This window comes from Macrobrachium rosenbergii, chromosome 35 (assembly GCF_040412425.1).
Source record: "Macrobrachium rosenbergii isolate ZJJX-2024 chromosome 35, ASM4041242v1, whole genome shotgun sequence".
Lineage (NCBI taxonomy): Eukaryota > Metazoa > Arthropoda > Malacostraca > Decapoda > Palaemonidae > Macrobrachium > Macrobrachium rosenbergii.
Genome location: NC_089775.1, coordinates 182,860 through 194,919, shown reverse-complemented (window position 1 = coordinate 194,919; position 12,060 = coordinate 182,860). Strand labels below are relative to the sequence as shown.

General features: G+C 34.6%; 1 long non-coding RNA gene across 2 annotated transcripts; it reads left to right on the top strand.

The window, feature by feature from the left end:
• The first annotated feature begins 6,208 nt into the window (after nucleotides 1-6,208).
• On the top strand, nucleotides 6,209-10,132 carry LOC136856273 (uncharacterized). 2 transcript variants are annotated; one of them, XR_010858295.1, is made up of 5 exons: nucleotides 6,209-6,388; nucleotides 7,589-7,683; nucleotides 8,193-8,242; nucleotides 8,382-8,629; nucleotides 9,599-10,132. It is a non-coding gene; the product is annotated as an uncharacterized lncRNA (long non-coding RNA). The 2 variants fall into 2 exon arrangements; XR_010858294.1 differs by having other exon boundaries at nucleotides 6,210-6,388; nucleotides 8,382-10,132.
• Nucleotides 10,133-12,060: the final 1,928 nt, after the last annotated feature.

Sequence of the window (12,060 nt, the reverse complement as noted above, 5' to 3'; positions counted from 1 at the left end):
GTGGTATATGAGCGCCGTTGAGCGGGTGCCCTGTCGAGATGCCGGCTAGGGATTTTATATATCATTAAATAACCGTCGAAATAAATAACTGTGAGATGTTATTTACACGGCACCATAATTAAAAGCGTATTATGGTTCATCATCGACGGTCTGGTCGTATAATTAACGTTAAGGAGACGCGGAATTAAAATAAAATCGGCGCGGCCGAGTAAAATTCGCCATCCGACGGCGGGACAGACGCTGGCGGCGTGCGCATGCGTCACTCCCGCTCGTCTGGGTGGGGGTGTGTGGGGGAGGAGGAGGCACCATCAGTATGTTTACTTTCCGGCACCTAAAGCATCATTTCTCGTGTGCACAGCCTCAATATTATTATATATTCTCTCTCTCTCTCTATTTATCTCTATCTCTCTCTATCTATCTCTCTCTCTATCTCTCATTACATCCTCTCATTGCTCTATTTACTTCCGGGAGTCCCGCTACCTCGGGGAGGCCGCCGTATCAATGGGACACATGTCTTTAAGAATTTGGGACATTCATTGATAAAACAATATCCTTAGCACACATATACACACATACGCGCGCGCGCGCGCATGCAGGCACGTGTGTAATTGTACAGACGTGCCTGCATGTATGTAGGTACATTTACGTACCTCCGGGCACTTGTTTTTTATTAAAACAATCGTTTTATTTATATATGTATGTAAACATATACATATGTATATGTATATAAATTGACATATAAATATATATATATATATAATATACTGTATATCAATTGATCAATTATATACGTATATATATACATATATATATACATCTCTGTATTCTCATTTTCCTAATTAAAAATCTATATATTCACCTATATAAACCTTTGCCCAAATTCAACATTTTTGTATTTATAAATAAACAGTCATTATCATAAATCATTGGACAACGACCTTCAAAATCTACCTAATACCCTTTTAAACAGGGTGGGCATTAAGACTCTTGTTGTAGGGGCATGTCTGGGGCATTACAAGATTCTCATGATTCTTAAGTGTCAACTATAACTATTTAATAATCTATCTATCTATCTAAGATTCTCTCTCTCTCTCTCTCTCTCTCTCTCTCTCTCTCTCTCTCTCTCTCTCTCTCTCTCTCTCTCCCAGGAACCAATGGCCATATCATCTGACGCCAGGCTACTTGAATCAATCAATCAATCTCTCTGAGGCTCCTGATATATTATATATACGGATCGATCCCAGGGCAGGATAGTGTGATAAGAGCATTTAATAAATTTGCTTTACTGAAGCATTGAATTGCTTCTGTGACTTGGGGAGAGAGAGAGAGAGAGAGAGAGAGAGAGAGAGAGAGAGAGAGAGAGAGAGAGAGAGTTCTCTCTCTCTCTCTCTCTCTCAAAAGCTAATATTGATAAATCGCCCCTATAGACTACTGAAAGTAAAAAACAAACATCGCCTCTCTCTCTCAAGGGGTAGGATGGGGGATTGATCGAACGCCTAAATTCCCATCTGGCCGCAACGAAGATCAATTCCAACTTCATTCCCGATTCCCGAAAGTCCATCCATCAACCCAATCCTTAATCAGCAGTGACGGCTTCTGTCATCAATTGGAGGATGACTTCTGCGTCATCCTATTCCCCTTTTTAGAGGATGACTGTCGATGGTAATTCATCTCATCCTTCCAGGATGACTGTGGGATAACTTTCACCCGTTTGAACCGGAGGATGAGCTTCCAGGATGACCTCTCAATCATCCTACTTCGCCATCCTATCAGTCAACCATTACTAAAAGCTATCAATAGTCACTATTCAATGAAAAATGAAAAAAAAAACATTGACCAGCGAATGGAAGTGAGTCATATCCTACTTTCCCCGGATGGGTGGAGAAGGATTTTTTTTATTTATTGTTTTTTTTATTTTTTGTTGTTGTTTTTCGTTTATCTTGTCTTGGGTAATCCGTCCTATTTATTAGGAATTAATTCGTTTATTAAGATTTAATTCATTACGAATTCATTTATTTACTGAAATTAATTTATTAAGGTTTATATAATTCATTGGGAACTAATTTATTTTTTGGAATATTTATTAAGATTTAATTTATTAGGAATCAATTTATTTATTGGGAATTAATTAATTTTTTAAGAATTAATTTATTGGGAATTAAATAATTTATTAATGTTATATAAATAACTTATTATGTGTTTATTATTTTATTAGGAATTAATTTATTAGGAATAGATTAACTGATTTATTAGGAATGAATTCATTTATAAGGAATTAATCAAATATTTGGAATTAATTAAGTCATTAGAATTTATTTATTTTTGGAAATTAAATAACTATTAAGGAATTAAATAATTTATTAGGAACTAATCTATTTTTTAGGAATTAATTGATTTATTTTAGGAATTAATTTATTAGGAATTTAATAATTTATTACGAATTTAATAATTTATTAGGAATTCATTTATTAGGAACTAATTTATTTTTTAGGAATTCATTTTTATGAATTAATTAATTTATTAGGAATTTAATTTACTAGGAATTAATTTGTTAGGAATTAATGAATTTATTAGGAATTAATTTCTTAGAAATTAATTAATTTATTAGGAATTAATTAATTTAATAGGAATTTAGCAACTTATTAGGAATTTAATAATTTATTAGGAATTAATTTATTACGAATTAATTTATGAGTTTAATAATTTATTAGGAATTAATTAATTTGTAAGGAATTAATTAATTTCTTAGGAATTAATTACTAGGAATTAATTAACTTATTGGGAATTAATTTATAGGGATTAATTTATTAGGAATTTAATGATTACTAGGAATTAATTAACTTATAAATTTATTTATTTATTAGGAACTAATTCATTAATTATTAGGAATTTATTCATTTTTATTAGAAATTAAATAATTAATTAAAAATTAATTAATTTATTAGGAATCAATTTAATTATTAGGAATTAATTTATTGGAAATTCATTAGAAATTCATTTATAAGGAATTAATTAATTTATTACAGTGAACTAATTTATAAATTAAATAATTAGAAATTCATTTATTAGGAATTAATTACTTAATCAGAAATTAATTTATTGGGAATGAGGAGTAAAGAGTAAAGCTTAGTCCCCTAAAGGATACTTTGAGAAACGGAACACGGAAGGAGAGGGAGAATCCCAAAGCCTGTGATTTGTTACGTATTTACTCACTCATACGTTGGCGTCACAAATGCTATGGTCAAGAAGGAAGACATTCCTGAAAGACATATATTTAAATTTAAATTTCTCTCTCTTTCTCTGTCTCTCTCTCTCTCTCTCTCTCCAAAATTATATGAAAATAAAAAAAATATATATATAAATGAATAAATATATAAAACATTAAATACATAAATAAATAAAGTGAACATTCAATAAACAAATAAACACACAAAGTGAAAATTCAATCAACACAAACAATAAATAAAAATAATCAGATATAAATAAACTGATCTTCAGTTCCCCAGATACCCCAAGGCTTAACAACCATATCAACTTTCCCTATTCTCCTCCCGCCAGAGAGAGAGAGAGAGAGAGAGAGAGAGAGAGAGAGAGAGAGAGAGAGAGAGAGAGAGAGAGAGAGAGAGCCAGAACGAATCAAATAATTGACGGCACTTCCATTAAATAGGACAAATTCGCCCATTGTGGGCGACTTCCCCTCCTAAATGTACGCGGGCGGTCTGTTCCTTGTGTAGGAGTTGGGAAGGGCTTTCTTCCCCTGGGGGAACTGCCCGTAGGACGTGGGGGGGACCTCTCCTCCCTTAGGAAATATCCTACTGGACTATGGGGTCTTTAGGCGCCCCTGGGACGTAGGATCTATCCTGTCTAAGGGTGAATCCCTGGGAAGTACGACTTCTCTTCTCTTAGGGGCTGAGGACATTAGGATGTAGGTTCCTATCAGGATATCTAGGATACCTCCTCCGATTTGGGGAGGTCCCACAGGGGCGGGACCTCTCTAGGAATGTCCTGGGATGGATGATTTATCTTCCATTCAGGAGTCCCACAGGGGAAGGACCTCTCTAGGAATGCCCTGGGATTAAGCCCCATGAGTGAAGAATCTATGTTCCCTTGTGGGAGAGTGCTGGACTCTTCTTCCCTTGTGGGTAATGCCCATGGGGAGAGGGAGAGGAGTGTAGGACCCCTCCTTCCTTTGTGATGATGCCCTGGGATGATAAGTCTCTCCCACGGGGGATAAGCCAAGGGGATGATGCCACTGGGGCGTTAAGAGGTCCCTGGGACCCATCCCGCCCTTGGGAAAGATGAGAGATTCCCCAAGGGTACTGATCTGAAATACCTCTCGTCCCTTGGGAGGAATGCCCCTGGGGTATAGATCTGGAATCCCTCTCGCCCTTTGGCCCAAGGGCATGGGCTGTCTAAGAAACTGATTGATTGATTGATGACTGCTAAAACTGGCGTCACAACTGACTAGAAAGCTAAAAAAAATATGACAAAAGATTTGATAAAGGGTGAAGGAATGAAATAAAGATTAAAAAAATCAGTACGTGACGTACATATACCAAGAGAAAGTTTCTGTTAGAAAGTGCACAGGAGAGTGGTATGTTTCTCTTAGAAGGTGCACAGGAAAGTGGTAAGTTTCTCTCAGAAAAGTGCACAGGAAAGTGATAATCTTCTCATAAAGTGCACAGGAAAGTGGTAATTTTCTCTTAGAAGGTGCACAGGAAAGTGGTAAGTTTCTCTTAGAAAGTACACAAGAAAGTAATAATTTTCTTTCAGAAAGTGCACAGGAAAGTGATAAGTGTCTCATAGAAAGTGCACAGGAAAAGTGACAATTTTCTCTTAGAAAGTGCACAAGAAAGTAATACTTTTTCTTACAAAGTGCACAGGAAAGTGATAATTTTCTCTTAGGAAAGTCCACAGCAAAGTGATAACCTTCCCTTAAGAAAGTCCACAGAAAAAGATAATAATAATAATAATAATAATAATAATAATAATAATAATAATAATAATAATAATAATAATAATCCATAAGTTTCCCTATAAGTGTTCCTTAGTCCCTACCGCCATTAACCTCATCATAGAAAACGTAAGAAGAAGGAAGAAGTTGTTTACTTTTAAGGGCAAACTCAGACAATCGTTTGGTGGAAGGATTTTTCTCGGATTTATCGGATTTATTGGCTCTTTAAATTAAAGGATTAACTTGTACTTGTACCAGAGGGTGGTTAAGATGAAGGAAATGAAAGGGAGATTATTATTATTATTATTATTATTATTATTATTATTATTATTATTATTATTATTATTATTTTAGTTACAATACCCTGATAGGTTCCTTTCCTCGTATAAAGTATATTATTATTATAATTATTATTATTATTATTATTATTATTATTATTATTATTATTATTATCATTATTATTATTATTATTATTTTAAAGTTATAATCTGGTAGTGTCTTCTCCTAAATAATAATAATAATAATAATAATAATAATAATAATAATAATAATAATAATATTCCCCTTTATAAATCTGCAAAATAACGGTACATTATTATTAATTATTAAAGTGAAAACATAAATAATATTACAGAAATTAATATCTTTCACAACATAATAATAATAATAATAATAATAATAATAATAATAATAATAATAATAATAATAATAATAATAATAATAATAATAAATCCACAACGCCACACCAACTGGAATAAAATAAAAAAAAATTCCCAATTAAAATTATCACAAACAATCACAAACAATCACAAAAACTTCCCCACGAGCGAGATAAAATAACATCCTGTTGTAGTTATCAATAACAACCGGGGTTAGGAATTATCGCCCGATAATTACGAACAGGAACCAAAATAATTGGGCTGAGATAACGGGTGGGAATCATTAAATGTCGAATTTCTCTCTCTCTCTCTCTCTCTCTATTTATACCCTAATCTCTCTCTCTTTTTATTTATAACCAAATCTCTCTCTCTCTCTCTCTCTCTCTCTCTCTCTCTCTCTCTCTCTCTCTCTCTCTCGTTATTAACAGCGTAATTCCACTTCAAGGAAAAGTTATACTTCGGAAATCGACAATAAAATGTATATAAATGGGTATAGGCCCCCTATACCCTATGCCCAGTGGTTGGGTATACATGTCTCGCCCACCAGCTGATATGCCCACCGGATACAACTGTATATATATATACCCCCAGCAAAGGGTATGGATGCCACAGTTCCACTTTGTTGCCAGAACAGTGGAAGAACAACTTGGAGGAACAAGTTAGAACAACTTAGAGGAACAACTTAGAATAACAACTTAGAAGAACAACTTTAGAGGAACAACTTAACAGAAATTTGACAACTTTTTGGTCTGAAATCACTTGGGAAAAACGACAGGTACAGAATATTATTCATTATAATCATTATCATCATTTTGTAGTCATTGTAACCTAAAGTTTTTTATTATTGTCAATTTTGTATATGAAACTTCATAATTCTAGTCATTATAATCACTGTCATCAGGGTTCGTAGTCATTGTAACGGCAGCTATAGGATCAAGTACAATGAACTTAAAATTGCTTTTGTTTCAATTTTGTCTCGTTAACTTTCAGAAATAGCTTCATTATTCTAGTCATTATACTCATTATCATCAGTGTTTTTACCCATTGTAACGGAAGCTTGGATCAAGCACAATGAATCTAAAATTGCTAATAGTGAAATAAACCTACAATGAACCTAAAATTGCTGATAGTGAATTCAATTTACAATGAACCTAAAATTGCTGATGGTGAATCATACATACAATGAACTTAAAATTGCTGATAGTGAATTCAATTTACAATGAACCTAAAATTGCTGATGGTGAATCATACATACAATGAACTTAAAATTGCTGATAGTGAATTTAATTTACAATGAACCTCAAGTTGCTGATAGTGAATTCAATATACAATGAACCTAAAATTGCTGATGGTGAATTCAATATACAATGAACCTAAAATTGCTGATAGTGAATTCAATATACAATGAACCTAAAATTGCTGATAGTGAATTCAATCTACAATGAACCTAAAATTGCTGATAGTGAATTCAATCTACAATGAACCTAAAATTGTTGACAAGTAAATTCAATATACAATGAACCTAAAATTACTGATAGTTAATATAATCTACAATGAACCTTAAATTGCTGATAGTGAACACAATATACAATGAACCTAAAATTGCTGACAGTGAATTAATATACAATGAACCTAAAATTACTGATAATGAATTCAATATACAATGAACCTCAAATTGCTGACAGTGAATTCAATATACAATGAACCTCAAATTGCTGATAGTGAATTCAATATACAATGAACCTCAAATTGCTGACAGTGAACTCAATATACAATGAACCTCAAATTGCTGACAGTGAACTCAATATACAATGAACCTCAAATTGCTGAGTGAATTCAATATACAATGAACCTCAAATTGCTGACAGTGAACTCAATATACAATGAAGCTAGGTCCCCGCAGTACACCTCATTCAAGAACTTGAATTATACAGGATTTTTTAAAATAAAAATACCCATTTCTCTTCTGTTTCAGGACAATGGCGTGTGCTGGGTACGCTGGGTACCATCGCGTGCCCATATTGTTAGCGATGATTTTGGTACTGTCTACCCCGGGCATGACTGTGGCTGGTACGATGTGTCTACTTATTTTGCCCGGTTAACTTGACCTTGATGCCCCCCATATACAATCTAGGTCATTGGGGCATTTCCAGTACCCCCATACAATCCTCCCATACTTCTGTTTGAGTTTAGCGCTGCCCCAACTTATTTTGGGCATTTTTTGGTTTTCTGTAAAGGAATGTTTTTGAGCCGGCTTTCTCTGTCTGGCAGCACTTTTTTCTGTCAACACTTTCTGTCCACACTTTTTTGTCAGCGCTTTTTTCTGTCCACACTTTTTCTGTCCAAAACTCCTGAGGCTAGAGGGCTGCAAATTGGTACGTTGATCACCCACCCTCCAATCACCAACCATACCAAATTACAGCCCTCTAGCCTCACCACTAGTTTTTATTTTATCCAAGGTTAAATTTAGCCATAATCGTGCATCTGGCAACGATACAGACCAGGCCACCACCGGGCCGTGGTTAAAGTTTCATTTGCACACGTTTATCATTTTATAGCTAAACATATTTCTATTCCAGACTCCTCCGGAAACTGTTCAACATGGAACATCAACTACCAAACTTACGGGGTAAGAGCCGCTTTAATAAAAACGATGTTAATAACGAAACTAAACAAACAAATAAACAAATAACTAAACAAACAAACAAACATACCCCCCCGTACGCCCCCTTCGAAAATAAAACCCGATTTCTCTCCCCAACGAACAGAACTACTCTCTCAAATGCCGCCATTTGAACCCGCACGTCGTCACCATCCAGGGGGTCGAGTTCAAGAACTTCAGCTGCAACGCGACGGAAAACTGCTACCCGGAGACCGTCTTCGTGGCCGGGGTCAAGATCGTCAACCAGTGTTACTACAGCGGCGTGGAGAACGCCACCCTGGCCGTTTCCCACCTGTTGCAGCAGTAGTTGTTGAACGCGCCCTGACGATCAGCTGATTGCGTTAGGTTGCGGAGGTCTGGGTGTTATTATTATTATTATTATTATTATTATTATTATTATTATTATTATTATTATTATTAGTTAAACTACCATTTTTTTATGGTCAGACATTTTACCTGACACTTTTCGATCATTTCCCAACTTTGTTTTTATAAACACTTGACTGAATAAAGTGCATAAGTGGTCTTATTCCACTTTTATTCTTCATTATTATTCCTTTTTGTTTCATTTTCTTGATTTTCGTAATTTAAGTAATGGTTGTATGGGAGCTAATTATATCAATTGTATAGATCTATACGAGAGAGAGAGAGAGAGAGAGAGAGAGAGAGAGAGAGAGAGAGAGAGAGAGAGAGATTCGCTTATATACATTTTTATTTCCATTCACTAATTCTTCCCACTAAGCTGTCCAACTCCCTCTATTCAATCTTCAACCTTTTTTTATCTCCACATTTTATTCGTGAATAAAACTTATAAACCAGGTTATAATAATAATAATAATAATAATAATAATAATAATAATAATAATAATAATAATAATAATAATAATAATAATAATAATAATAATAAATTATTTGATTGAAATGTGGAGATGAATTCCCGTAGACTTTTTGGGTAATCTCTCTCTCTCTCTCTCTCTCTCTCTCTCTCTCTCTCTCTCTCTCAATCTGGCAAAATATGTGAAATAATAATAATAATAATATAATAATAATAATAATAATAATAATAATAATAATAATAATAAAATATGAATAATAATAACTGCATTAAAATAATAAAATTTGAATAATAATAATTGCAATAAAATAATAAAATGTGAATATAAAATAAATAATAATAATAATAATAATAATAATAATAATAATAATAATGTGTTGTGAATATTAGTGACTTATGATAAACCATTATTATTACTATTATTATTATTATTATTATTATTATTATTATTATTATTAAACCATACCCATAATTCCCCCAACAAACAGAACAATTAAATCTCAAACTAATATCCAAACAACAAACAAACGAACAAACAACAAACAAGAGGAGACTTCCTTCTACCCATCTGTTGTTGTTGTTTGTGGACCAGAGGTGCCAATACCCTGTTTACAACGGCGGGCAGTTTGGGTATGGCCTGATGTTAATACCCCAATGATAATGGGCCCCCTTCCCCGTCGCCAACACTACAACTGTCGTAGGTCAGGGTAGGTTGTGATATCCTATCTACAACCGTTTTTAGAATCTGTGTGTAATTCCATATCTACAACCGTTTGGTTAACATTCTATAATATCCTGTCTACAACCGTTTTGTTATTGGATATGTAATTCCATATCTACAAATATTTTTTTAATTTTGAATGTAATTCCATACCTACAACCGTTTTGTTACATTCTATAATCCCATACCTACAACCATTTTGTTAATCTGAATATAATTCCATATTACAACCGTTTTGTTACATTCTATAATTCTATACCTACAACCATTTTAGAGTTTGAATATAATTCCATATCTACAACCGTTTTGTTAACATTCTATAATATCCTGTCTACAACCATTTTCAGAATCTATATATAATTCCATATGTACTACAACCATTTTGTTAACATTTTATATCCTACCTACAACCGTTTTCAGAATCTATAAATGATTCCGTATCTACAACCATTCTGTTAGGATCTATAATTCCATATCTACAACCATTTTATTCTATAATATCCTATCTACAACCGGTTTTAGAATCTATATGTAATTCCATATCTACAACCATTTTGTTAACATTTTTTATATATATTTATTAACTACAACCATTCATGGTTGTTTTAATCCCGAATCTACAACCATATTGTTCATTTTACTGCACCCCCTTGCATATTCAATTCAAAAATGAATAAAGTTATTCACTATACAATGATTCATTGGCATCTCCTGGATATACATAAGTCACAAAAACAACCCGTAGGCCTCGTTGGGACCCACGATCAGGGGATCAATACGGCCTACGGATAGGCCTACGGGAATATAGGGTCAAAGCAAGGCTTTAACTCTCACCCCCTACCTACCTACCTCCCTCCCTCCCTCCCTGCCCCAATAAGAGAGGTCAGGAGAGGGTGCTACTTCGAAAACAACTCTTTTCTCTCTCTCTCTCTCTCTCTCTCTCTCTCTCTCTCTCTCTCTCTCTCTCTCTCTCTCTCTCTCTCTTTCTCTTTTTTGACCTGACCTGAAGTTTTGAATTTTACTGTATGGTATATGTAATAATATTCTCTCTCTCTCTCGTGACCTGACCTGACCTTTTGAATCCACTGTATACGATATAATGTTTCTCTCTCTCTCTCTCTCTCTCTCTCTCTCTCTCTCTCTCTCTCCATATAAGCACTATGCTTGTGTAGGGGAAAGAATTGAGAATGTAATTTAGCAAAATTACATACAGTGATGGATATTATCGTGCGTGTTCACGTAGTGGGGACTGTGATGGACGGATAAATGGGGTGGGAGGAAGAATTAAGGAAGGGAGAAGAGGAGAATAATGAGGTGGACCCATACGATACATTTAAGTACAAACATGGCCAACTCAGATCCCCAAATTGGGAAGGATATTCCCGTGAAAAGTATTAAAGGAATGGGCATTTCTGGAGTGGCATTTGATAGAGGAGGGGTATATGGGTACTACAGGGAGGTATGGATTGGATTTAATGGGCATGGGGGTACTGGATACCCCCACCCAATCCCAGGATTTTCGGGGGTGGGGGTTGGGAAGAACTTTTCCCCTGCGAGTGTAAGTTGATAATCTTATTTTCCCTCTGTACAATATCCATCTGCAGTCCTCTCTCTCTCTCCCTCTCTCTCTCTCTCTCTCTCTCTCTCTCTCTCTCTCTCTCTCTCTCTCTCTCTCTCTCTCGCACAAACACCCACGCAGGAAGCACAAACAGATGGGCTGTCAGTCAAAAGTTCGGGTAGGGTGATTTTTCCCAGTTAATTGGCCCAGGCGAGCTTTCTGAATAATAATAATAATAATAATAATAATAATAATAATAATAATAATAATAATAACAAATATTCAAATTCAGTCATTAATTATCTAATTATATAATTATTTATACTTTCGTCTAATATAAATATATATATATATATATATATATATATATATATATATATATATATATATATATATATATGGACTCATTCTCTCTCTCTCTCTCTCTCTCTCTCTCTCTCTCTCTCTCTCTCTCTCTCTCTCTCTCTCAATGCCCATTCCACCGAAGATAAGGAATCATCATTTTTGGGGTCCCAACGGACCTTTATCTGCTATGCCCAAATGCCCCACCAACATACCCAACCCCTGACCGCCCCCACCCCCTTTCTTCTTTAGGCCCTACCCAGGATATCAAGGCCGCCATGTTCTTCGACGGCATGCGGAGATAGGCCTACATAATAGTCCAGGAGGCT